This window comes from Pleurodeles waltl, chromosome 4_1 (assembly GCF_031143425.1).
Source record: "Pleurodeles waltl isolate 20211129_DDA chromosome 4_1, aPleWal1.hap1.20221129, whole genome shotgun sequence".
Lineage (NCBI taxonomy): Eukaryota > Metazoa > Chordata > Amphibia > Caudata > Salamandridae > Pleurodeles > Pleurodeles waltl.
This window is the reverse complement of record NC_090442.1, coordinates 665,896,922-665,924,314: the sequence shown is the minus strand read 5'-3', so window position 1 is coordinate 665,924,314 and position 27,393 is coordinate 665,896,922.

Here is a 27,393-nt window from a genome sequence, read left to right as displayed (position 1 = left end):
CTTCTCACTTTCAGGTACCTGTACTGAGTGTTTTCCAAATAATTTGTAGTGGTTACTGACCACCTCCTCAGTGAGCACCTCCAATTCCTGCTCACTGAATTTGAGTTTGCGCTTCCTCTCTCCTTTCTCCTTCACATTCCCATCAGTAGCCAATATTCTGTTTGGTCCTGGCTGACTCTCAAGACTGCCTCCCTGGTGCTTGGCTGGGTCTCTCTGCCTGCTCCTGTGGCTGGGGCTTCTGGAAACAGCATGCACTGACTCACTTCCTGGTTGTGATGTCATCAGGCTGTTCCAGGTTGCCGGAATCGCAATTTGCGATTTGCAAATACTGATTCGCTATTTTTTGCGATTTGGTATTTGGAACTCGCAAATCGAGATTGCGATTTTTTAGAAATCACTATTACCGACTTGCAATTTTCATACATCCCATTTTCCATTTCTTAAATAGCATTTTCCAAAATTCGCTATTTAAGAAATGCAAACCGGGAACTTGATACACCTGGCCCTATAACTCGCCCCCTTGCCATGCACAGTTTTCTTATCAATAACTTTATTGTAAATGTTGCAGTGATAATTTCAAAGATGCCATAGAAGATGTCATCAGTGATATAATATGTGGAGTACTTAGCTATGAATGGCAAAGTTATAGTTATGCTAGGGCGCAAGTTATAGTTAGTTGAAATAACTATAACTGCTGAATTTCTATGGTTTTGTACGAGTAAATTCAGAACCTAACTATAACGTCCCTGCAGTTTTAATTTTTTTTTGTGTGAATGTCAACGTTTTTTAATGTAAAGCAATTCTAATTACTATACGTTAATCCAACCACACCGTTGCAGCAGAGCCTGGCCTGCGGCCAGGCCCTTCAACCAAACCCTTATAACCATCCAATCCTATGTTGTGCACAGCCTTTGGCCATGCACAGCGGCGGTTGGCCATAGGCCCTGGTTTTTTCTGTGGATCTGTGAGTGGGTGCATCAGAGTCTGAGTGGGTATGAAAGTGGATGCGTGAGTTTATGAGTGGGTCTGAGTGGGTGCATGAGTGTCTGAGTGGGTGCATGAGTCTCTGAGTGCATGTACGAGTGAATTAATTAGTGTACAAATGAGTCTGTGAATGTTTTTTTTGTGCATATCCTTGAATATTCGAGGATATTCAAGGATATCGCACATGATGAAAACAATTCATTTTAAACCCATAATTTGACCCTAAACACCCCTATATCACACCCCTGGGGTCAGGGTACCTCCACCCTGATCCTTTACACCACTTATCATTTCAGCTCCGGTAGCCATTTCCAATAACATAAAATGGCAGCTGCAACTTTCTAGTCAGGTTGTAGCCAGCTAATTACAGGGCTTCTATTTGCTCGTGCATTCACAACAATTTGCAAATATTTTAGATTTATTCGCGGCCAGAGGCATACAAATTATTTTTCCTTTAATAGCTCCAAAAGTACTGGACGGATTTACACCAAATAAGTGAAAGCAAAATCTGCGTACCAAAAGCTAGCTTTCTGCCAAATTTAGTGTATTTCTGTCCAGAGGTTTGGGCTGTAGTCATGTCTAAAGGTCCTATGGAAATTAACATGGGAAACACAGCTTTTTGACCCCCCCCCCTTTTTCGCGGCCCCCATTTGATGGACCACCCCAAAACTTTATATGCCCAAAAAGAATCACCAGCACATGTTTTTTGGGAACATTGCGTGAAGATTTGCCAACGGTACCAAAGATGTGGTCAAGTCAAAAAATGCTTTTTCTATGGAAACATGATCCTAACTATAACTACCTACTGGTGACCACCAGTAGGTTATATATATATATATATATATATATATATATATATATTGAAAAAGCCAAAGGTTACAGGCACATTATAGTTAGGTTCTGAATTTACTCGTACAAAACCATAGAAATTCATCCGTTATACTTAGAGTTCTTTCAAGTAACTATAACTTGCGCCTTAAGGTAACTATAACTCGCGTTCGGGGCTAATGGGGGTCCAACTGGACCCCCTTCACTATTTTTACGCTTTGTCCTGAGGGGTGGTGGTCTCTGGGGTGTGGGAGATCCTCAGGCCCCCTGCATATATTTAAATCAGAGCCCTGGGGAGGTGGTGGTCCCCAGGATGTTGGGGGGGGAGCCGTGGGCTCCCCCTCATATTTTGAAATGGATGCCCTGGGGAGGTGGTGGTCCCCTGGGCATGGGGGCCACAGACCAACCACTCCACCCTTGCGTGTATGAAAATGACAGCTCCATGGAGGTGGTGGTCCCCTGCGCTGTGGTGGGGCCGGGAGCCCCCCAATCAAAATTGGCAATGCCCATAGGACTTGGCCCACCCAGCAATTATTTTTTTTAACAAATGCCTTTTTGGTCTGGGAGGGTCCCTATGGGACTTCCCTCCCCTACAAGAGCTAAGGGGTCAGGATGACTCTAACCTGGCCCCTTTTTCTTTTTTTTTTTCTTTTTTCTGGGACTCAGCTCATGCCGAGTCCCAAGATGGCTGCCAACATTTCCTGGTTTGAAGTGTTGGCAGCCAATCAGAGCTGTGCATTTCCATGTAGTCTTTGTTTGCTAATACTTCGTGGCCAGAGATATACAAATTTGAATTTCCCTAAATTTCTCAAAAAGTACTGAATGGATTTACACCAAATAAGCGAAAGCGTAATCTGCGTACTGAAAGCTAGCTTTCTGCCAAATTTGGTGTAATTTCGTTTAGTGGTTCGAGCTGTAAACGTGTCTAATGGTCCTATGGGAATTAACATGGGATATACAATGTTTTTTTACCCCCCCTTTTTCTCAGCCCTTGCTTTACGGATCACCTCTAAACTTTCCGTGCACGCCAAGAATCACTTTTTTGGGAAAATTTTGTGAAGATTCATCAAACGGTGCCAATGATATAGGCAAGTCAAAAAACGCTTTCTGTATTGAAACATGGTCCTAACTATAACTACTTAGTGGGGACCACCACTAGGTAATATATATATATTTTTATGACAGGGGTTGTGACTCTGTCGTGACATTACACTGGGGGCAGCACTGAGCGCTGCGATAGAGTAGCAACTCCACTATCATGAAAAAAAGGCATTTTCACCTATTTAAACTGATAAATAATCTGTCAGCAACCTATTCATTCCATCTATGGGGTCAGAGAATCTCTACTCTGACCCCTTGTATTGGTTTTTGCCCATAAATCCATCCCCCAGGACCATTGCCGGTAGATAAAATGGCAGCCGCAACTTTCTGAAAAACCTGCAGACAGCCAATCACACTTCTCCATGTGGCTTGTGGATTCGCAGTGCTCCACATCAGAGTCATGACGGATCTGTGTCTCTATATATACAAATGTATCAGAACTGAAAAAGGTCGATTTCTGACCAGGGCCTACCTTTCTGCCAAATTTGGTGCAATTCAATCCACTGGTTTCAGCGCTATCGCTGTTCAAAATCCCTATGGAAAAATGAATGGGGACAAAGTGTTTTGGGACCACTCTTTTTTTCTCAGCCCTCCCTAGAAGGATCACCACAAAACTTTCCAGACAGCACCTCAAGTGAGCATTGTATTTTCTTGGAAAGATTCATCAACTGGCACCAACGTTATTAGCAAAACAAACAACGCTCTTTCTATTGAAACTTGGTGTAGGAAAATGCCCTTGTTGGCATGGTTGCCCTCCACCTTTTGCCTGATATTGATGCCAACTTCGAGAGTGTGCTGGGACCCTGTTAAAGAGGCCCCTGCACCAGTGTTCATTCCCAAACTCTGTACCTTTGTTAACACAATTCTCACACCCCTGGCACACAGCTAAATCCCTTGTAAAAGGTATCCATGGTACCAAGGACCCTGGTGGCCAGGGAGGGTCCCCAAGGGCTGCAGCATGTATTATGCCACAGTGGGGGATCCCTCACCAAGCACATACACACTGTCTTTGCAGCTTGTGTGTGGTGGTGAGGAGAAAAAGGCAAAGTCGACAAGGCACCCCTCTCTGGGTGCCATGCCCACAAACCAGTGCCTGTGGCATAGGTAAGTCACCCCACTAGCAGGTCTTACAGCCCTTAAGCAGGGTGCACTATACCACAGGCGAGGGCATAGCTGCATGAGCAATATTCCCCTGCAGTGTCCATAATGAGACATTGTAAGTGCAGTGTGGCCATATTGAGTATATGGTCTGGTAGTTTGTCATTACGAACTCCCCAGCTCCATAATGGCTTTATTGAATACTGGGAAGTTTGGTATCAAACTTCTCAGCACAATAAACCCACACTGATGTCAGTGTTGGATTTATTTAACAATGCACCCAGAGGGCATCTTAGAGATTCTCCCTGTATTTTACCCAATCCTTTAGTGCTGGACTGACTGGTCTATGCCAGTCTGCCACTAAGAGACACATTTCTGGCCACATGGGGTGAGAGCCTTTGTGCTCTTGTTGGCCAGAAACAAAGCCTGCACTGGTTGGATGTGCTTCACACATCCCCCCTGAAGGAACTGTAACACCTGGCTGTGAGCCTCAAAGGCTCAGACCTCTTGTTACAGTGCCCCAGGGCACCCCAGCTACTGGAGCGGCCCACCCCCTGGACAAAGCCCCACCTTTGGCGGCAAGTCCGGTGGGAAAATTAGGGAAAGCAGTAAGGAGTGACCACCCCAGCTAGGACCACCCTTGGGTGTCCTGAGCTGAGGTGACCCCTCCCTGCAGAATCATCCATCTTAGTTTGGAGAACAGGAACCAGTAGGGTTAGGTTTGTGTCCCCCTCCCCAAAGGGAGTGGACACAAGAAGGGTGTTGCCACGCTCAGGGTCAGTAGCCATGGGCTACTGCCCTCTGCCCCCTGTAATGTCCCTAAATCAGGATGTAAAGGCTCCCCTGAACCCAAGTCGTCAGATTCCTGGCGAACTCACAAGAAGAAAGAAGAAGGACTGCTAAGCTGAAGCCCCGGCAGAGACGAGGGAAGATGAAAACTGACTTCACCCCAGCCTTATCGGCCTGTCTCCTGCTTCAAAGAACCTGAAAAAGAAAGCGAGGTATCCTACGGGTCCAGCGACCTTTGCCAAGATCCCAGAGGACTGCCTGCATCACAGAGGACCAAGAACTCCTGTGGACAGTGGCCCTATCCAAGAAGAAACTATATCTAAGGACTTCAGAGCCTCCCTGGATCCGCGAGTCCAGACCACTCTGCACCCGACGCCCACAGCCCATGTCCAGGTGGCCCAACAAGCTAGAGAGGATCCCCAGGTGATTCTGAGCAAGTGCCCACCATGGGTTGACCTCTCCTGTCCCCCACGATGACGCCTGCAGTGTGAATCCAGAGGACCCCCCTGACCACGCACCCGCAGCTCCCAGACCTTGGAGAACCTGACCTCTGGTGCAGCAACGTTTAACAGGCACCCCCCTACTTGTCCAGCCTGTGATTTTCCAGAACTGACATGCTGGACCCAGCCTGCAGCATCTAAGTGACCCCCGGGGTCCCCTCTTAGCAAAGCATTGGGAGGCTGATTCTCTGTTTGCAACCTGCACCCGGCCGCCCCTGAGCCGCTGAGGGTGCGAGTTTGGTGCCTATTTGTGCACCCTGGTGCTCCCCTAAAACCCCAGGTCTGCCCTCCGAAGACACGGGTACTTACCTGCCAGCAGATCTGAAACCGAGTGCCCCCAGCCTCCATAAAAGCCCATGTTAAACTAGCCTCAACTTTGACCTCTGCACCCGGCTGGCCCCATGTTGCTGGTGGTGGGTGTTTGGGGTTAATTTGAACCCCAACCAGTGGACTTCCTAACCCCCAGAGACGGGAACTCTAAGGGGCATATTTATACTTGTTTTGCACAACATTTTTGTCATTTTTTTACGCAAATTCAGTGCAAAACTTACCACACATTATTCTTTGGCGTTAGACCCGTCTAGCGCCAAATTTATGGAGTTAAAGTAATTTTTTGGACGTGGAAACCTATTTTGCATCAATGAGATGCACAGTAGGTGTTCCTGTGCAAAATATGACTCTATGGCCTTAGTGCCATATTTACCCCCCTGTGCTAAAATCACGCACGGATGGAGTTAAAGTAAAGTAAAGACACCCCCACCAACACCAGTGGTACAGCGGAGGATGGGGGAACCCCATCTCAGGTAAGGATAGGGAAGTACAGGTAAGTATTTCTTTTTTTAAGTGCCATTGGGGGTCCTGAAATGGGCCCCCCTACATGGCACTGGGTCTAATGGCCATGGCCAGAGGACCCTGGTCCCCTGTGCTGGCCATTAGGGTGGTGGGCATAACTCCTGTCTTTTCTAAGACAGGAGTCATGTGATATGGATGTTTTTGCACCAGAAAATGATGCTAGGCTGGTTAGAGTCATTTTGTTTTTACTCTAACCAACCTAACGTCATTTTTTGGTGCAAAACCCCCTTCTTCCATACCGCCAGTCCCACCTGGCTAACGTAATTTTTTTTTTTACGCTATCCTACCCTTTGCACTGGCTTGCACCATTCCATAGATATGGTGCCCGGCTGGTGCTCAGAAATGGTGCAAGCCGGTGCTAAACCTTTTGGTGCAAAACTGCGTTAGTGCAATTTTGCACCAAAAAGTATAAATCAGGGCCTAAGTGTTGTACTTATTTGCAAAACGTACTAACTTTTCTTCCCCCGAGGAACTGTTCTGAAAATTGCAGTGTCAACTTTTAAAACTGATTATTGCCATTTATTCAAAAACTGTAAAAATTACCAATTCCAATCAAAGTGGTATTGATACATATGTGAAATACTTATTTATTTATGTACTTACCTGCAACTTGAATCTTGTGGTTCTAGAAATAAATTAACAAAATATATTTTTGCTATATAAAAACTATTGGTCTGGAGTTAAGTCATTGAGTGTGTGCTTCTTCTATTGTCTGTGTGTGTGCAACAAATGCTTTGCACTACCCTCTGACAAGCCTAACTGCTCGACCACACTACCACAAAAGAGAGCATTAGTATTATCTATTTTAGCCTTTGTTAAGCCTCTGGGGAACCCCTGGACTCTGTGCACACTATGGCCCTCATTACAACCCTGGCGGTCGGTGTTAAAGCAACGTTAATACCGCCAACAGGCCGGTGGTAAAAGAAATGGGAAAAGGGTGGTAACGGCCGCTGGGCTGGAGACTGCACTCAGCCCGGCAGCTGTCACAATCCCACCCTCGGGATTATGACCCGGCCTACCGCCATGGTTTTCGTGCCAAACTTACCACCACGAAAACCATGGCAGTAGTCACTATCAGTGCCAGGGAATCACTTCCCTGGCACTGATAGGGGTCTCCCCCGCCCTCTCCCCCTCCCAGAGTCCTCCCGCACCCTCCTCCTCCCTCTCCTGCCCCCCGCACATACACACACCAACACACGCACCCATATACACACATGCACACACGCATAACCACCACCAGCCATGCATGCACGCATACATACCCACACACCGCAACACACACCAACATACCTTGTCGCACACATGCATTCACAACACACAACATACGCTCAAAATCAGTCATTCATGCACGCATTCAACTCGACTCACACCCACATGCACGCATCCCAAACATACACACACACACCCACATACACACAACACCTCCCACCCCCCTCTTCTGTCAGAGAACCCAACTTACCTGCTTGAAGGGGGTCCTCCGGCTGGAGACGGTCCACGGCGCTGCTGTCAGCAGCAGCGTCCACCAGCAAAACACCACCAGGACGTATCATTGCTCATAATACGGTCAGCGGTGTTTTGCTGGCGTGGTGGTGCTGCTGTCAGAAGCGCCGCCTTACCGCCGTCCGCCGCCATGACCGTCGGCCGTATTCCACCAGCATTCTGGCAGAATACCATTGGCGGTCATAATATGCGTAGACGGCTGGTAGCCACGGCGGCGGTATGTTGATGGCTGTCGCCGTGGTGGTAGGTGGTAGTTACCACCAATGTTATAATGAGGGCCTTTATCTCATACAGAGCCAGCTTCCTACACTTGGTCCTAACTATAACTACCTAGTTGCGACTGCCGCTAGGTGATATATATGTTCAATTAAAGAAATCAAAGGTTAAAGTGTAATTATAGTTAGGAAAAATTATTTTTTCTACTTTTCCTATACAAACCAAGTTTAAACTAAACACACTCTTTAAGAATTCTAAAGTTATAGTTATAAATTTCATTTACAATTTTTCCACCACCATCAAATTATTATAAGTAGCGGACGTTGTTGCATACTCTTTGCAGCTTGCTAACAAGACAACACTAACTATAACTAGAGTGGAGTACAGTGGAGAGGCGTAGAGTGAATAGTGTAGAGTAGTGTAGCATATAGTGAAGTGGCATACAGTGGAGTGGTGGAGACTGGTGTGGTGTACAGGGGAGTGGGGTACAGTGAAATAGCATATAGTGGAGTGGTATAGAGTGGCATCCAATGGCCTAGCGTAGAATAGAGTGGCGTAAAGTGGAGTGAAGTACACTAGAGTGTCGTAGAGTAGAATGGCATGTAGTGGAATAGTGTTGAGTTGATTGTATAGTACAGTGGTGCAGACTGGTATAGTATATAGTGGAGTAGCATACAGTGCAGTGGCATACAGTGAAGTACTGTAGACTGAAGTGGCGTACACTGTAATGGGGTAGAGTGTAATAGCATGCATTGGAGTGGCATACAGTGGAGTGGCGTACTATGGAATACGTAGAATGGAGTGGAGTAGAGTGGAGTGGCATACACTGGAGGGTGTAGAGAGGGGTACCATACAGTGGAGTGGTATACACTGGAATAGCATAGAGTGCAGTGGCATGCGGTGGAATGATGTAGCTTGGAATAGCATGTACTGGAGTAGTATATAGCGGAGTGGCAAATAGTGAAGTGGCTTAGAGTGGAGTTGCATACAGTGTAATAGCGTGGAGTCGACCGGCATAGAGTGGAGTTGTGTACAGTGTATTAGTGTAGAGTGGAGTGGCATACAGTGGAGTGTTGTACAGTGGAGTGGCATAGAATGTAATAGTGTGTAGTGGAGTAGTGTACAGTGAAGTGCTGTATAATGGAGTTGTGTAGACTGTAGTGGCATACAGTGGCATAGGGTAGATAGCATATAGTGGAGTGCCGTACATCTGAGTGGAGTCCAATTGAATAGGGTAGAATGAAGTGGAACAGAATGGAATACCATACACTGGTGTGGCATAGAGTGGAGTACAGTGGTGTGGCATACAGTCGAATAGTGTACTGTCAAGTGTTGTAGAATGGAGTGGTATACAGTGGAATAGAGTAAAGTGGAGAAACGTACAGTAAAATGGTGTAGAGTGGAATAGCGTATAGTGGAATAGCGTCCATTGAAGTGGTGTACAGTGGAGTTACATAGACTGGAGTAGCGTACAGCGGTATTGCATACAATGTAATAATATAGAGTGGAGTGGCAGACAGTGGAGCCTCATACAGTGGTATGGCATTAGGGTGGAGTAGCATAGAGTAGAATAGCGTTTATTGGTGGTGTGGCATACAGATGTATGTGAAATTTAGCAGCAATGTACATTATGGTGTGCATAGTACCAATCAAAGCAGAGCTAAGCATAGAGGCCTTGCGTTCATTCGTAAATCTGACTTAAGTAGTGCATTGCCCATGCAACACCGTGAGTGATGCAAGGGTACCGCATTCCAATAATACAGCTAGGCCTTAGTTATATTTTGGGCTATGGTATACTGTGATACTTTGCAGTAAACTGTGGTACATGGCAATGACAGGCCAGTATATAATTGGATAATGGCTGTGTTTTGAGAGTGAAAGGCAGCCATATTGTTCTTACTACACTTTGGCTGTGTACAGTGTCAGGGCCTTAGATACAGGTGAGTAGAAGGCCTCTACCTATTACCACTTTATTAACGTTTACTTTACATATGCAGTCTAGTTTATTTTTTGGGTTTCCTTGCTACTTTTAGTAGTAGCGTGCTACAAAGTTGAAAAACAGAATCACCTTTTGCCCAATATATAATACTGCCAAATTTCATAAAAATCCAGCTGAATGTTTTTGTGCTATGAAAAATACAAAATAGAATTGTTAGAAATGGGGTTTTTGGTTGGCAGTCAGGTTACCCTCTGTCCAAGCAAGAACCCTCATTCTAGTCAGGGTAAGTCACACACAATCCAAAATTAGCCTGTGCCCACCCTCTGGTAGCTTGGCACAAGCAGTCAGGCTTAACTTAGAAGGCAATGTGTAAAGCATTTGTGCAATAAATCATACAATAACATAATATAGCACCATAAAAATACACCACACAGTTTTTAGAAAAATATATAATATTTATCTGGGTATTAGCAGGTCAAAACGATCAAAGATGCAATATGAATTTGTAAAGATATCACTAAAAAGTGATATGAAGTGTCTTAAGTCTTTAAAAAGCAAATGCCCATGGGAGCACCGCCAGCCTGTTGGCGGTGCTCCCGCGGTCCTCAACCCTGGCGGTCTCGGACCGCCAGGGTTGGAATGACCGCCAAAGTCTCTTTCAAGCACAAAGTACCTGGTTTGGAGTGGAAAATCTACGCAAAGGGCTGCAGAAGAAGAGATATGTGGAAAAATGGTGTGTGCGTCGATTTCTCCTCTGCACACACAGACTTGCGTCGTTATTTTTCACGCGGGGAAGACGTGCGTCGTTTTCCGGCGCGCGGACAGTCTCTTTCTATGGGTCGTGGGATTACCAGATGTCCCGGGGTCTATGCGTGGATTCTTCGGCTTGTTTTCCGGCTGCGCGTTGTTCCGCGAGGCTGTGCGTCGAAGTTTCGATCTCACGGCAGGCGTCGCGTCGATTTCCCCTCTGGAAGTCGGGCGGCGTTGTCCTTGCGAGGCCGTGCGTCGAAGTTCCAGTTGCCCCGAAGGCGTCGCGTCGATCAGCGTCGGTGTGCGGCGTTTTTCTCGCCGCAGAGAAAGCTGTGCGTCGAAATTTTCGGCGCACGAAGAGTCCAAATGAAAAAGAGAAGTCTTTTTGGTCCTGAGACTTCAGGGAACAGGAGGCAAGCTCTATCCAAGCCCTTGGAGAGCAATTTTACAGCCAGACAAGCAGTCAGGTGAGTCCTTTAGGCAGCCTGGCAGTTCTTCTTGGCAGGATGCAGGTTCTGGTTCAGGTTTCTTCTCCAGCTAGTGTCTGATGAGGTAGGGCAGAGGCCCTGTTTTATACTAAATTGTGCCTTTGAAGTGGGGGTGACTTCAAAGAGTGTCTAAGAAATGCACCAGTTGCCCTTTCAGTTCAATCCTGTCTGCCAGGGTCCCAGTAGGGGGTGTGGCAGTCCTTTGTGTGAGGGCAGGCCCTCCACCCTCCCAGCCCAGGAAGACCCATTCAAAATGCAGATGTATGCAAGTGAGGCTGAGTACCCTGTGTTTGGGATGTGTCTGAGTGAATGCACAAGGAGCTGTCAACTAAACCTAGCCAGACGTGGATTGTAAGGCACAGAAAGATTTAAGTGCAAAGAAATGCTCACTTTCTAAAAGTGGCATTTCTAGAATAGTAATATTAAATCCGACTTCACCAGTTAGCAGGATTTTGTATTACCATTCTGGCCATAATGAATATGACTTTCCTGCTCCTTTCAGATCAGCAGCTGCCACTTCAACAATGTATGAGGGCAGCCCCAATGTTAGCCTATGAAGGGAGCAGGCCTCACAGTAGTGTAAAAACGAATTTAGGAGTTTTACACTACCAGGACATATAAACTACACAGGTACATGTCCTGCCTTTTACCCACACAGCACCCTGCTCTAGGGGTTACCTAGGGCACACATTAGGGGTGACTTATATGTAGAAAAAGGGGAGTTTTAGGCTTGACAAGTACTTTTAAATGCCAAGTCGAAGTGGCAGTGAAACTGCACACACAGGCCTTGCAATGGCAGGCCTGAGACAAGGTTAAGGGGCTACTGAAGTGGGTGGCACAACCAGTGCTGCAGGCCCACTAGTAGCATTTAATCTACAGGCCCTAAGCACATATAGGCCCTCATTCTGACCCTGGCGGTTGGTGATAAAGCGGCGGCCAAGCCGCCAACAGGCCGGCGGTCTAAAATATGCAATTCTGACCCTGGCGGGAACCGCCAACACAGCCCGCCAACTTAACACTCCGCCCGCCACGGCGGTACAAACAAACAGCGCGGCGGTTCCCGCCAACAGCCAGGCGGCAGACAATGTACCGCCCACCCTATTACGACCCACCAATCCGCCACCTTTTCCGGGGCGGGAGCACCGCCGATAAGAACACGGCGGAAACAGACTACGAACGGGAAAACGCTCACCTCTACGCACTCCACGCGAGATTCCGGCAGTATGGAACCAGAGTTGCAGGTCATCCCCGCACTCCTATACCTGCTCATATACCAGGAGCACGCCCGGCGGCGCGGAAGACATCGGTGAGTACTGCACCTACGACACAGGGGAGGGAAAAGATTACCGGCACACACCCACCCACCCACACCCACTACAACACACACATCAATGCATTCCCACAGATCACTGTCACAACCCACAAACCCCCCCCCTCCGAAATAATGCAAAGACCAAAAGAAGAGATCATAAACGGGCAGATATATTGAAATATGTACACCAGTAATCCCAATAAATAAATAAACTATGTACAAAATATATACAGCTACTAAATGTAGTCCAACCACTGTCCGTGGATCACAGGGGTCCTGTGCAAAGGGGCAAGGCCCAGTCCCACGACAAGAACTCCACGGAGAGAACACTGCAGGGGCATCAGAAAGAAAATAGGACAGGCACCTCAGGGGGAAGGGAAGGGGGGGCACCTCAGCCACTTGAGTACACGACGCCAGATCCACGAGGGGACTCCATGACCACTGGCCCATCCTGGGGAGAGCAAAGCCACAGTCCAAACAGTCCATACAGTGGGTGGCCTGCCCACTGGGCCATCCTGGGGAGAGCAAAGCCACAGTCCATACAGTCCATACAGTGGGTGGCCTGCCCACTGGGCCATCCGGGGAGAGCAAAGCCACAGTCCATACAGTCCATACAGTGGGTGGCCTGCCCACTGGGCCATCCTGGGGAGAGCAAAGCCACAGTCCAAACAGTCCATACAGTGGGTGGCCTGCCCACTGGGCCATCCTGGGGAGAGCAAAGCCACAGTCCAAACAGTCCATACAGTGGGTGGCCTGCCCACTGGGCCATCCTGGGGAGAGCAAAGCCACAGTCCATACAGTCCATACAGTCCATACAGTGGGTGGCCTGCCCACTGGGCCATCCTGGGGAGAGCAAAGCCACAGTCCATACAGTCCATACAGTGGGTGGCCTGCCCACTGGGCCATCCTGGGGAGAGCAAAGCCACAGTCCAAACAGTCCATACAGTGGGTGGCCTGCCCACTGGGCCATCCTGGGGAGAGCAAAGCCACAGTCCAAACAGTCCATACAGTGGGTGGCCTGCCCACTGGGCCATCCTGGGGAGAGCAAAGCCACAGTCCATACAGTCCATAACAGACCCCACTGCCACTGGAGGAGGCAAGTTGGCCAGAGGACATCCTGCAGCCCTGCCCGAGATAGATCCTGCCCTGCCACGTCTGCCAAAGGGCCAGCGGTTCTTGCCTTGAAGGGCCCAGTTCAGCGCTCCTTGCCTTGAAGGGCCCAGTTCAGCGGTTCTTGAGACGGCGGGGCCCAGCGGAGCGGTTCTTGAGACGGCGGGGCCCAGTTCAGCGGTTCTTGAGACGGCGGGGCCCAGGTCAGCGCTCCTTGCCTTGAAGGGCCCAGTTCAGCGGTTCTTGAGACGGCGGGGCCCAGTTCAGCGGTTCTTGAGACGGCGGGGCCCAGGTCAGCGCTCCTTGCCTTGAAGGGCCCAGTTCAGCGGTTCTTGAGATGGCGGGGCCCAGCGGAGCGGTTCTTGAGACGGCGGGGCCCAGTTCAGCGGTTCTTGAGACGGCGGGGCCCAGGTCAGCGCTCCTTGCCTTGAAGGGCCCAGTTCAGTGGTTCTGGAGACGGCGGGGCCCAGCGGAGCGGTTCTTGAGACGGCGGGGCCCAGTTCAGCGGTTCTTGAGACGGCGGGGCCCAGTTCAGCGGTTCTTGAGACGGCGGGGCCCAGGTCAGCGCTCCTTGCCTTGAAGGGCCCAGTTCAGCGGTTCTTGAGACGGCGGGGCCCAGCGGAGCGGTTCTTGAGACGGCGGGGCCCAGTTCAGCGGTTCTTGAGACGGCGGGGCCCAGGTCAGCGCTCCTTGCCTTGAAGGGCCCAGTTCAGCGGTTCTGGAGACGGCGGGGCCCAGCGGAGCGGTTCTTGAGACGGCGGGGCCCAGTTCAGCGGTTCTGGAGACGGCGGGGCCCAGCGGAGCGGTTCTTGAGACGGCGGGGCCCAGTTCAGCGGTTCTTGAGACGGCGGGGCCCAGGTCAGCGCTCCTTGCCTTGAAGGGCCCAGTTCAGCGGTTCTGGAGACGGCGGCCGGTCTATGGCCAACTGCTAATTGCCTGGTGGTGCCCTCCTGGGCAGCGGGGATGGTGCTCCTTCAATGCCCACCTGGGCTGTGGGTGGTGGGGCCCTCCTGGCCAGCTGGGCTGGGTCCTCCCTGGGCAGCGGCTATGGGGGTGGTGGGCTCTCCCGGGGCAGCTGTGCCGGTTCCTCCCGGGGCAGCGGCTATGGGGGTTGTGGGCTCCTCCTGGGCAGCAGGCCTGCTGCCTGACCTCTCCGACTTGCTGCCCTTGCCCTCCTTAGTCGTGGGCCTGTGGCCCTTTCCTCCCTTTGGAGCTGTGGCTGGTGACTGTCTCTGGGTGGTGTCCGGGGGGGATGTAGAAGGCGGGCTCCTGCGGCGCCCCTTCCGCCTTCTGCTCCTCTTCCCAGGGGGTGGGCTGGCTGTCCCCTTGCTGCTGGGCGAAGATCCAGACATGCGGGCTGGCGGGCTCCAATACCCCTGCACCCTTGTCAAGGGGGCTGCAGGGCTGGTGGTGGCTGAGGTGCTCTTCTTACCCCGACGAGAAGGAGGGGGGGGCTCAGGGTCAGGAAAGAAGTTAGTAGTGGCGAGGAAGAGCTTCTTGGGACAATGGAGAGTGGGAGGTACAGTGGGAATGGGAGTGGAGGGAGAGGATGTGGTTGTAGGTGAGTCACGTTTGCTGTCTTTGGGTGCAGGTGCAGGAGGGATAGGCTGTCGTGAGGTGGATGGCTGTTGGGTGGGTGGGTGGCTGCGTTTGTGTGGTGTGGAAGAGGGGGTGACAGACACAGTGGGAGAGGACACAGGGGACGTGTAAATGGCAGTGGGGGTGGTGACTGCACGTGTGCGGACTGGAGTGGAGGGTGTGCTGGTGATGGAAACACTGGCTGATGGTGAGGTGAATGGAGGTGTGAGTGTAGACGTCACAGGGAGGGAGGAGGGAGACGAGGAGGTGGGGGTCACAGAGGTGGTAGTGACTGTTGGCATGTCTGCATCGGAATGTTGCGTGTGTGAATGTCTGCGTGATCTGTGGTGCTTATGTTTGGATGAGCTTCTCTTGGGTGTTGAGGTGTGTGCAGGCTGGTCTGATGGTGTGGGTGGGACAGGCAGAGGAACAGGAGACTGGGAGGAGGGAGTTAGTAGAGGCAGGCAGGAGACAGGGACAATGGCTGCCGTCAGTGCAGAGGCCAGAGCCTGGAACGATCGCTGATGGGCAGCCTGACCCGAATGAATGCCCTCCAGGTACGCATTGCTGCGATGAACCTCCCTCTCCACCCCCTGGATGGCATTCAAAAGGGTAGTCTGCCCAACAATGAGCGTTCGGAGGAGGTCAATGACCTCCTCACTGAGGGCAGCGGGGGTAACAGGGGCAGGGCCTGAGGTGCCTGGGGCGAAGGAGATGCCCGGCTTCCTGGCAGAGCGGGCACGGGGCGAACGCTGAGGGGCTGCTGGGAGGGCGGAGATGGTGCGCTGGGTGGCGGCTGTACCTGTAATGGCGGGGGGCACGGATGGTGCCACCCCCGCAAGTGAGCCCCCTTCCGAGGACGTGTCCGTGTCGCTGCAGGGTCCAGTCGTCCCCGTCGTGGAGCTCCCCTCGCCCTCCGTCTCACTGGTCCAGTCTGACTCTGTGGCATGGCCCTCCTGGGCCATGTGAGATGCAGCTCCCTCCTGCCCCGATGCCACTTCTCCTCCGCCTGATGATGCTGATGCACACAAGCACAGAAAGACAAACAAAAAGGGGGGGGGAGAGAGAAATAAAGGGATATTGATTACATGGATCTCGGGTACAGTTAGCGGACATGACAGACACAGATGCCCCCTGCACTAAGTTGCGCACTTGGGGTCCGCTACGCATTCCGTGGAACATGCCCTACACGCCTAGAGTTGACAACTGCACCCATGGATGACACGGCCCAGGGATGGCTGTACTGACAAACTACTGAGGGTGGTGGCTGGGGACACAGGGGCTTACGGGGGTGCCAAGCCTACAGATATCGCCCTGGCCTAGGGGGACCCCCAGCCCTCCTTACCCACCCAGACACCTCCACTGCGCGGCAACCGAGTAGATAATGCTTGTACTCACCCCCTTGTGTCTGCTGTGCTGCCCTCACGCGCCCATCCAAATCAGGGTAGGCCACCGCCAGGATCCGGAACATCAGGGGGCTCAGTTGACGGCAGGCACCCCGCCTACATTGGGAGGCCATCCCCAGCAGAGACTCGGCGGTCTTCTTGGTCCCGCGGCGGATGTCCTCCCACCTCTTGCGGCAGTGGGTGCCCCGTCGATGGTGGACCCCCAGGGTCCGGACTTCCTTGGCGATGGCACGCCAAATCCCGATCTTCTCATGGGCGCGGACCTATGTGACACGTACAGGGAGGGAGAAATACCACGTTCAAGTTTGTCTGCATTTTCCTTGCCAGTGGCCCAACGCCCCCCATCCCCGCCAGGCCCCCCGCCATGCCCCCCGCCAGGCCCAACATGCCCCCCATCCCCGCCATGCCCCCCGCCATGCCCAACATGCCCCCCATCCCCGCCAGTCCCCCCGCCATGCCCCCCGCCAGGCCCAACATGCCCCCCATCCCCGCCATGCCCCCGCCATGCCCAACATGCCCCCCATCCCCGCCAGGCCCCCCGCCATGCCCCCCGCCAGGCCCAACATGCCCCCCATCCCCGCCAGGCCCCCCGCCATGCCCCCGCCAGGCCCAACATGCCCCCCATCCCCGCCATGCCCCCCGCCATGCCCAACATGCCCCCCATCCCCGCCAGGCCCCCCGCCATGCCCCCCGCCAGGCCCAACATGCCCCCCATCCCCGCCAGGCCCCCCGCCATGCCCCCCGCCAGGCCCAACATGCCCCCCATCCCCGCCATGCCCCCCGCCATGCCCAACATGCCCCCCATCCCAGCCAGGCCCCCCGCCATGCCCCCCGCCAGGCCCAACATGCCCCCCATCCCCGCCATGCCCCCCGCCATGCCCAACATGCCCCCCATCCCCGCCAGGCCCCCCGCCATGCCCCCCAACATGCCCCCCATCCCCGCCAGGCCCCCCGCCATGCCCCCCGCCAGGCCCAACATGCCCCCCATCCCCGCCATGCCCCCCGCCATGCCCAACATGCCCCCCATCCCCGCCAGGCCCCCCGCCAGGCCCCCAAGCCAGCCAGTGGACCCAAATCCAGATTGAATTAAACTCACTTGTTGGTCTGGAGGACCGTAGAGTAGCGCATACTGGGGGAGGACCCCATCCACAAGTTTCTCCAACTCCTCTCCAGTGAAGGCAGGGGCCCTTTCCCCAGGTGCAGCAGCCATTGTCCCTTCCAGACCGAGGTCACAGCAACACTTGCAGTATAGGTCCTCTCCTGTGAAAGTTCAAGTCGCAAGTGGATAAGTAGATAGAAAATGGCGGTCACGTCCGCGGCGGTGCGTACCGCGGCGGTGCGTCCCGCCGGCGCCCTTCGCCATTGGCTCCTGAAACCCATAGGCTTCAATGTTAACCAATGCGGCTTGGCGCCGCGGTCTTCGCCCGCCGCCCGCCGCGGTGTGCCACGCCAGCGCATTGACCTCACATCCCATTGTCACACTTCACAGGTCAGGCAGCCGCCATTTCCAGGGCCCACATGGCTCAATTTCAACTGGGTCACACAGGCCTAGGCCTTGCATAGCCACTCAGACACGCCATTCACTGCATAGAGAATGGTTTACTGTGCTAGCTGTGAGTACGTACCTGTGGGTTGCTTGACTGTGTGCTCCATGTTGTCCTTCCTAGGCACCGTCCGCTGGGTTGGGCGAGGAGACGGATGAATCCTCCCGTGTACCGACCGCTGGTGGACCTGTCGACAATGGAAGAACGCCACATTATCCTGACCTACCGTCTTAACCGTGCCACTATCCATGAACTGTGTGCCCAGCTGGAGCCCGACCTGATGTCCCCCATCCGCCAACCCACAGGGATTCCCCCTCTGGTGCAGGTCATGTCAGTACTCCATTTCTTGGCAAGTGGGTCATTTCAGACAACCGTGGGAATTGCTTCTGGGATGTCTCAGCCCATGTTTTCGAAGGTGTTATCCAGAGTGTTGTCTGCCCTGATGAAATCCGTGAATAGCTACATCATTTTCCCAGAGGTGGGCGAATTGGCTACAGTGAAGGGTGATTTCTACGCCTTTGGACATATTCCCAACGTAATTGGTGCCATTGATGGGACCCATGTGGCTTTGGTTCCCCCAAGAGACAGGGAGCAGGTGTACAGGAACAGAAAAAATTACCATTCAATGAACATCCAGGTGGTGTGTTTGGCTGACCAGTACATATCGCATGTAAATGCCAAATTCCCAGGGTCAGTGCATGACGCCTACATCCTCAGGAATAGCAGCATCCCTTACGTGATGGAACAGCTACAGAGACACCGTGTATGGCTAGTGGGGGACTCTGGGTACCCCAACCTGTCGTGGCTACTGACCCCAGTAAGGAATCCCCGGACCAGGGCAGAGGAACGGTACAATGAGGCCCATGGGCGTACTAGGAGGGTGATCGAACGCACCTTTGGCCTCCTAAAGGCCAGGTTTAGGTGCCTGCATATGACAGGTGGATCCCTAATGTACTCACCTAAGAAGGTGTGTCACATCATCGTGGCCTGCTGCATGCTTCACAACCTGGCTTTGCGCCGCCAGGTGCCTTTCCTGCAGGAGGATGGTCGAGACGGTGGTGTTGTGGCAGCGGTGGAACCTGAGGAGAGTGACGAGGAGGAAGACGACGGGGCTAAAACAGACAACAGGGACAGAATCATTGAACAGTACTTCCAATAGGACACAGGTAACATTTCAAAGATAATTTAGTAAATGTTAACTACTCTCCTGCATCTCTGCTGCCTGTCTATTTGCCCCAGTGTATGATGACTGAGTTTTGGCTTTTCCCTCCCTATTTCAGATCTGGGGTCCCCACTACGAGTCCTGTGCTTCGTTTCCCCATGGACTACAGCTTTGTGGCAGCTGTTTGTTGACTTCACCATGTACAAGGACATATTTGCACTGTCATGTCAATTACAATATATTGAAATCACAGCCAGACTCCAGATATTTTGGTGCAAAATAGGTGTTTATTTAAGTGCTCAAAATGGGATGGGTGGTTTCAAGTGGGTGGGGGCTATGGTGAAGGAATGTCCATGGCAGAGTCCAGAGTAACAGTCACACAGGTGCATTGTCCAGAGGCCTGTGGAGAGATGGAGCATGGGCAGTTCAAGGATGGACAGGGTGACAATGTGGGACAGTGGGATGACATCAGGTGGTATCCATTGCTGGCGGGGGTCTTGACATCCTACTCTGTCTTCTTGCGAGATCTCAGGGCCCTCTTGCGGGGTGGTTCTTCTCCTGCAGGAGGTGGGGGTCTGGTGGGCTGCTGCTGTGCGGGGGCCTCCTGTCCACTAGCGCCGGCAGAGGTGGTTGGCTGTTCTTGGTCCAGGCTAGTGGCAGGGGCCCTTGGGTGTTGTTGAGTGTCCGCCCTGGTGTTGACGAGGTCCTGCAGCAGCCCTACCATGGTAACCAGGGTGGTGTTGATGGCTCTGATGTCCTCCCTGTACCCCTGATAGTGTTCCTCCTGCAGTACCTGGATCTCCTGGAACCGGGCCAGTACCGTCGCCATCGTCTCCTGGGAGCGGTTGTATGCTCCCATGATGGTGGTGAGGACCTCGTGGAGAGTGGGTTCCCTGGGCCTCTCCTCCCCCCCCTGTCGCACAGCTGCCCTCCGAGTTGCCCTGTTTCCCTGGGCCTCTGCCCCCTGGCCGGTGTGCCCACTACCACTGCCCCCAGGTCCCTGTTGTTGTTGGGGTGGTGGGTTATCCTGGGTGCCCTGTAGTGGTAGACACACCGCAGATTGACGTGCCCTGGAGACAGAGGCATGGGCCCGCTGGGTGGGAGCTGTGCTGGTGTTCCCAGAGGGGTTTGGGTCTGTAGTGGCCTGGGCCTGTGTGAGGGGAACCGACTGTCCAGAGGTCCCCGATGGTCCGGGCTGGTCATCGGTGTCCAGGTCGACAGAGCTGCTGTCATCGCTGACGGCCTCTTGGGTGGGGGGTGTGGAGAATTCTGGCCCCTCCGCCGCGGTGTGTTGACGGTCGGGTCCTGCAGGGGTATAGAGGTATGGTTATAGTTTCAATGTGTGGCATATGGGTGTATCTATGGGTTCTCGTGTCCCCAAGTGCTGGCATTCGTGTGTGGGGGCTTTGGTGAGGGTGGCTTGTGGGGGGGATGTGTATATGCATTGGGCATGCTTTGGTGATGGGTGTCCATGCTTAGTGGACGCATGCAGGCCTAGGTTTTGGGATGTGTGGGTGGTGATGGTGAGACATTGGCGGGGAATAGGTGTGCTGGGGGTGGGGGTGAGGATGGTGGTGGGGGTGAGGATGTTGGTGGGGGTGGGGGTGAGGGTGGGGTTCGAGGATGGGGGTGAGGGTTGGGGTATGATTTGGCATGCAGGTGGGGGGGGAAGCAGTATTGAAGCTTCAACTTACCAGTATCCATTCCTCCGCCGACTCCTGCGAGGCCGTCAGGATGCAGGATGTTCAAGACTTCCTCCTCCCATGATGTGAATTGTGGGGGTTGAGGTGGGGGTCCTCCGCCAGTCTTCTGCACGGCGATGTTGTGCCTGGATACCATGGAACGCACCTTCCCCCGTAGGTCGTTCCATCGCTTCCTGATGTCTTCCCGATTTCTGGGGTGCTGTCCCACTGCGTTGACCCTGTCGACAATCCTCTGCCATAGCTCCGTCCTCCGGGCAATGCTGGTGTATTGTATCTGTGTGCCGAACAGCTGGGGCTCTACCCGAACGATTTCCTCCACCATGACCCTGAGTTCTTCGTCTGTGAAGCGGGGTTGTCTTTGGGGTGCCATGGGGTGGTGTGTATGATGTGTGGGGTGGAGTATGTGTATTTAAGTGAGTTGAGTGTGGTGGTGTGTGTTGTTTTGTGTGTGAATAGTGTGTGGGTGATGGTGTTGAGTGGCTGTGGCTGTTAGTTTGTGGATGCTGGTGTCTCACTCTGGCCTTCGTTCAGAATTTTTTAGCGTAGGGGTTTGTGGGTGATGTGGGTGGGTGTTTTATATTGTATTGTGTGTGTGGGAGTGGTGTGTGTATGTGTATCAGGTGTGTGGGATTCAAATCGTCCAATGTGGCTGAGTTTTGTTCGTTTGTGTGTATTCTGACCGCGGCGGTGTGTCCCGCCAATGGAATACCGCGTTTGAATGACCGCCGCGTGGATTCATGGGTCGTAATGGCATGGGCGTATTTCTGTTGGCGTGACGGTGGAGGTTTTGTCACCTCCACTTTTCCGCCGACCGCTGGTCTGGCGGTCTGTTGTGGCGGTCGGATTTTCGGAGGTTTGCCTTCTGCGGGTCAGAATGACCGTGGCGGGTTTCCGCGACCGCGGCGGGATTATGGAGGATTTCTGACCGGCGGTAGGCGCCTTTTACCGCCGAGGTCAGAATGACCACCATAGTGTATTCTACTGGGGTCTTACAAGTAAATCAAATAGCCAATCATGGATAAACCAATCAATAGTACAATTTACACAGAGAGCATATGCACTTTAGCATTGGTTAGCAGTGGTAAAGTGCCCAGAGGTCAAAATCCAACAACAGCAGGTCTGAAAAAATAGGAGGAAGGAGGCAAAAAGTTTGGGGATGACCCCGTCAAAAAGCCAGGTCCAACATGACCCCCCACCAGCCTAAAGCCAGGGGAGAACAAACACTATCCTGATGTACTTCCCTGTTTGAGGCGACAGAACAAGGACCCAGGCCCACAACAGCAGGGGCATGCTCCAGTTCTTCGCCTTCCTGACTCCAATTGGATCCCTCTGTCCATACTCTCAGGGCCCACTAAGCCAACCCATGGGGAACCTTTCTCCTTACCTGCGGATACCATCTGTGCAGCACCTAACCTTACTTTGCTCACAGATGTATCCCAGGAGCAGGATAGTACCACCAGGACCAACACAGTGGTGTTGCCCACTCTACCCCTGGGGTGTGACACTTGTCCCCTCCCCAGGGGTAACTCTGTCCACCCGGACAGCAAGCCACAGTGGTTACTGACAGCTGTCAGGGATGAGAGCCAGGCCCCAGGTCTCCCAAAGCTCTCCCACCACTGTGGCTGTGGAGAGTGGGGGGCGGTAGCCCCAGGTGCTGGGCACCCTTTAACCACTCTCCCTTTCACCAGGTCAGGGATGACAGCCTGAACCTGGTCGTCCCCTCTGGGGCTCTGTACCCTCCCTCCTGTTGCGGTACCCCCAGAGTCCACCATGGTCAGGGTGCTTATAGAAGTCGCCCTGTACCATTCCTCCTCCAGCACAGGGCTGTTAACCTGCAACTGGCCCTCCAACCTGGGGTCTGTACCCTCAGGTTGGACTAGGGCCCGGGGTGAGGCTTCCCTCCCCCTGCCCTCCCTTCTGGGGTCCAGCACCCTCCAACTAGGAGTGGCCTCCTCAGAAGACAACATGGTAGGGGCACTGTTATCAGTAGCCCCTCCCTCCAGGTCCGGGGGGACACCCTGAACCTGGTCTTCCAGTCCAGGGTCTGTACCCTCAGACTGGATCACTGCCTGGCAAACCAGGACTTTCTAGGGGGCACGCCTACCCCCCACCAGGTCAGAGTTTAACCTCTGAACCTGGCCATCCAACTCAGAGTCACTACCCTGAGGTTGAACAATTGCCTGGCACACCAGGACTTTCTGGGGGGCACACCTACCCCCCACCAGGTCAGAGTTTAACCTCTGACCCTGGTTATCCAACCCAGAGTCACCACCCTGAGGTTGGACAATTGCCTGGCACACCAGGACTTTCTGGGGGGCACACCTACCCCCCACCAGGTCAGAGTTTAACCTCTGAACCTGGTTATCCAACCCAGAGTCACCACCCTGAGGTTGGACAATTGTCTGGCACACTAGGACTTTCTGGGGGGCACACCTACCCCCGCCAGGTCAGAGTTTAACCCCTGAACCTGGTCATCCAACCCAGAGTCACCACCCGGAGGTTGAACCATTGCCTGGCATGCCAGGACTTCCTGGTGGGCACACTCACCCCCCACAAGGGACACACCATCCCCAAGGGCCACACAAGAGTCTGGTTGGCGCAGGTCTCCCGACCTCTGCCCATCCGGCAGAGTCTGGATCTCCCCAAACCAGAAACGGTTTCACCTGGGTCATTCCTGGGGGGCTCTGCTTTCAGAGCTGACCCCTGACTCTCCAGGACCTCCACTGGGGTACGCAACCCCCTCTCAACCCTCTGTCTGGACTTCTGCACCCCCTCACTAGGAGTGGTACTGCCAGACACCAGAACTGGTGGGATGCTGGCTACAGTCACCCCCCCCAAGTTCTTCTGACACTGCGGGGCCTCCCTCAACAGGTGGCCCTACGGTACAGGCTAGGCTTCCCTCCTGGCGTTCCCTCATGAAACCCTCTAGGACCTGGGACCTACCTGGGACACTACAATCCTCCCCCACCTCACTTGGTTGGGAAACACCTAGACCACTCCCTTCAGGAGCACCCCCAAATGCCTCTTCAGACTCTCTGGTATTCACCCAGAAGTCTGCCTCCATTGTAAGCTCCCTGGGGTCAGAGAACTCACACTTCACCTGGTGTTGGCGTAGCTCTGGAAAATAAGGACCAGACATATGCTCTCCAGCAATTACATCACTCTGCCCTTCACATGTATTAACCACAGTACCCTTCACCCAACCATCCAGTGACTCAGCCTTGCAAAAGCACTCTACATCACCCTCCTGAGACTGGTGAGACAGTATCTGACTGTCCCTGACACTCAACTGTAGGAGGCTGGCCTGGCTTATAGTGGGTACCAAGGGGTACTTACACTTTGTACCAGGTCCAGTTATCCCTTATTAGTGTAGAAGAGGTGTCTAGCAGCTTAGGCTGGTAGAAAAGGTAGCTTAGCAGAGCAGCTTAGGCTGAAATAGGAGACGTGTGAAGCTCCCACTATACCACTGGTGTCATATGCACAATATCATAAGAAAACACAATACACAGATATACTAAAAATAAAGGTACTTTATTTTTATGACAATATGCCAAAAGTATCTCAGTGAGTACCCTCAGTATGAGGATAGCAAATATACACAAGATATATGTACACAATACCAAAAACATGCAGTAATAGCAATAAAAACCAATGCAAGCAATGTACAGTCACAATAGAATGCAATGAGAGCACATAGGTATAGAGGCAACACAAACCATATACTCCAAAAGTGGAATGCGAATAACGTATGGACCCCAAACCTATGTGAGCTTGTAGAGGGTCGCTGGGACTGTAAGAAAACAGTGAGGGTTAGAAAAATAGCCCACCCCAAGACCCTGAAAAGTAGGTGTAAAGTGCACCTAAGTTCCCCAGAGAGCACAGAAGTCATGATAGGGGAATTCTGCAAGGAAGACCAACACCAGCAATGCAACAACAATGGATTTCCAGACGAGAGTACCTGTGGAACAAGGGGACCAAGTCCAAGAGTCACACTCAAGTCGTGAGTGGGCAGATGCCCAAGAAATGCCAGCTGAGGGTGCAAAGAAGCTGCCACTGGATGGTAGAAGCTGTGGATTCTGCAAGAACAAAGAGGACTAGGAACTTCCCCTTTGGAGAATGGATGTCCCACGTCGTGAAGAAGCTTGCAGAGGTGTTTCCGTGCAGAAAGACTGCAAACAAGCCTTGCTAGCTGCAAGGGTCGCGGTTAGGGTTTTTGGATGCTGCTGTGGCCCAGGAGGGACCAGGATGTCGCCAATTGTGTGAGGAGACAGAGGGGGCGCCCAGCAAGACAAGGAGCCCACTCAGAAGCAAGCATCACCCGCAGAAGTGCCGGAACAGGCACTACGAAGAAGAGTGAACCGGAGCTCACCTGAAGTCACAAAAGAAGGTCCCACGACGCCGGAGGACAACTCAGGAGGTCGTGCACTGCAGGTTAGAGTGTCGGGGACCCAGGCTTGGCTGTGCACAAAGGAAATCCTGGAAGAGTGCACAGGAGCCGGAGCAGCTGCAAATCACGCGGTACCCAGCAATGCAGTCTAGCATGGGGAGGCAAGGACTTACCTCCACCAAACTTGGACTGAAGAGTCACTGGACTGTGGGAGTCACTTGGACAGAGTTGCTGAGTTCCAGGGACCACGCTCGTCATGCTGAGAGGGGACCCAGAGGACCGGTGATGCAGTCTTTTGGTGCCTGCGGTTGCAGGGGGAAGATTCCATCGACCCACGGGAAATTTCTTCGGAGCTTCTAGTGCAGAGAGGAGGCAGACTACCCCCACAGCATGCACCACCAGGAAAACAGTCTTAGACCCTCTAGTGTGGGACAGGTCTGCTGTGCCACACTCAGCTCCTCCCTGGCAGGCCCCCCTCCACCCAAAAGCTCAGCAGTGTCTGCTTCCAGCTCCTCTGGTGTAGGTTCTGCACAGGGTGGAAATTCATCTTCCTCAGAAGTTGAATCCACTGTAGAGGGAGGGATAGTAGGTAGTGTTTTACCTTTACTAACCCTAGCTTTAGGGAGCACTTGGTCCATTGTTCCAGGATCCAAGTCACCCTGTCCTTTTTGCTTTTTGTCCTGAGCCCTTGTCAAAGCAAAAATATGCCCAGGAATGCCCAGAATTGCTGCATGAACCTCCAACTCCACTTCTGCCCAAGCTGATGTCTCTAAATCGTTTCCTAGTAGACAGTCTACAGGTAAATCTGAGGCAACCACAACTTTCTTTGGACCAGTAACACCCCCCCCCCAGTTGAGATTCACAACAGCCATGGGGTGGCTAAGAGTGTTGTTATGAGCATCAGTCACTTGGTACTGGTGACCAAGTAGGTGTTGTTCAGGGTGGACCAGTTTCTCTATTACCATGGTAACACTGGCACCTGTGTCCCTGTAGGCCTGAACCTCAACACCATTTATTAGGGGAAGTTGCTTGTACTTATCCATATTAAGGGGACAAGCAACCAAGGTGGCCAAATCAATGGCACCTTCAGAGACTAACACAGCCTCTGTGGTCTCCCTAACAAGACCAACCCCAACTAAATTACCAAAAGTGAGCCCAGCTACTCCCTTGGATTGGCTATTAGTAGGTTTGCTCCCACCACCACTGCTATTACTAGGGGCACTAGGTGTAGCAGCAGGGGTTGTAGTGATGGGAGGCTTGGTGCTTTTCTTTGGACAACTGGCATCAGTTGTCCAATGGCCTTTTACTTTACATAAATAGCACCATGGTTTGTTTACTTGATTAGAAGAGGATTTGGACCCACCACCCCCACCAGAGTGTTTTTGTGGGCCTGATGAAGACTCATGTTTAGACTTGTCCCCACCCTTGTCAGAAGACTTACCATCCTTCTTCTTGCCATCCTTGTCACCCCCTGTATGAACTTTTCTGTTCACTTTTGTTCTGACCCATTTGTCTGCCTTCTTTCCCAATTCTTGGGGAGAGGTTAGATCTGAGTCACTAGATACTGGTGCAACAAATCAGACACACAATTATTAAGAATATGCTCTCTCAGGATTAAGTTATACAGGCTTTCATAGTCAGAAACTTTACTGCCATGTAACCACCCCTCCAAGGCCTTCACTGAATGGTCAACAAAGTCTACCCAGTCTTGTGAAGACTCCTTTTTGGTTTCTCTGAACTTGATCCTGTACTGTTCAGTGGTTAAGCCATAACCATCTAGGAGTGCATTCTTAAGAACTGTAAAATTATTGGCATCACTTTCCTTCACAGTAAGGAGCCTATCTCTAGCCTTTCCACTGAAAGATAGCCATAGGATAGCAGCCCACTGCCTTTGAGGGACCCCCTGTACAACACAGGCCCCCTCAAGTGCAGCAAACCACTTGTTAATGTCATCCCCCTCCTTATAAGGGGGAACTATCTTGTGCAGATTCCTAGAATCATGCTCTTTCACAGGATTACTATCTGTAATACTGCTGCTGCCACCATGGGGTCCAAACCCCAACCTCTGCCTTTCTTTTTCTAAGTCAAATGCTTCCCTCTCTAGATCCAGCTGTTGCTTTTTCAGCTTCAGCCTGGACTCTTCCAC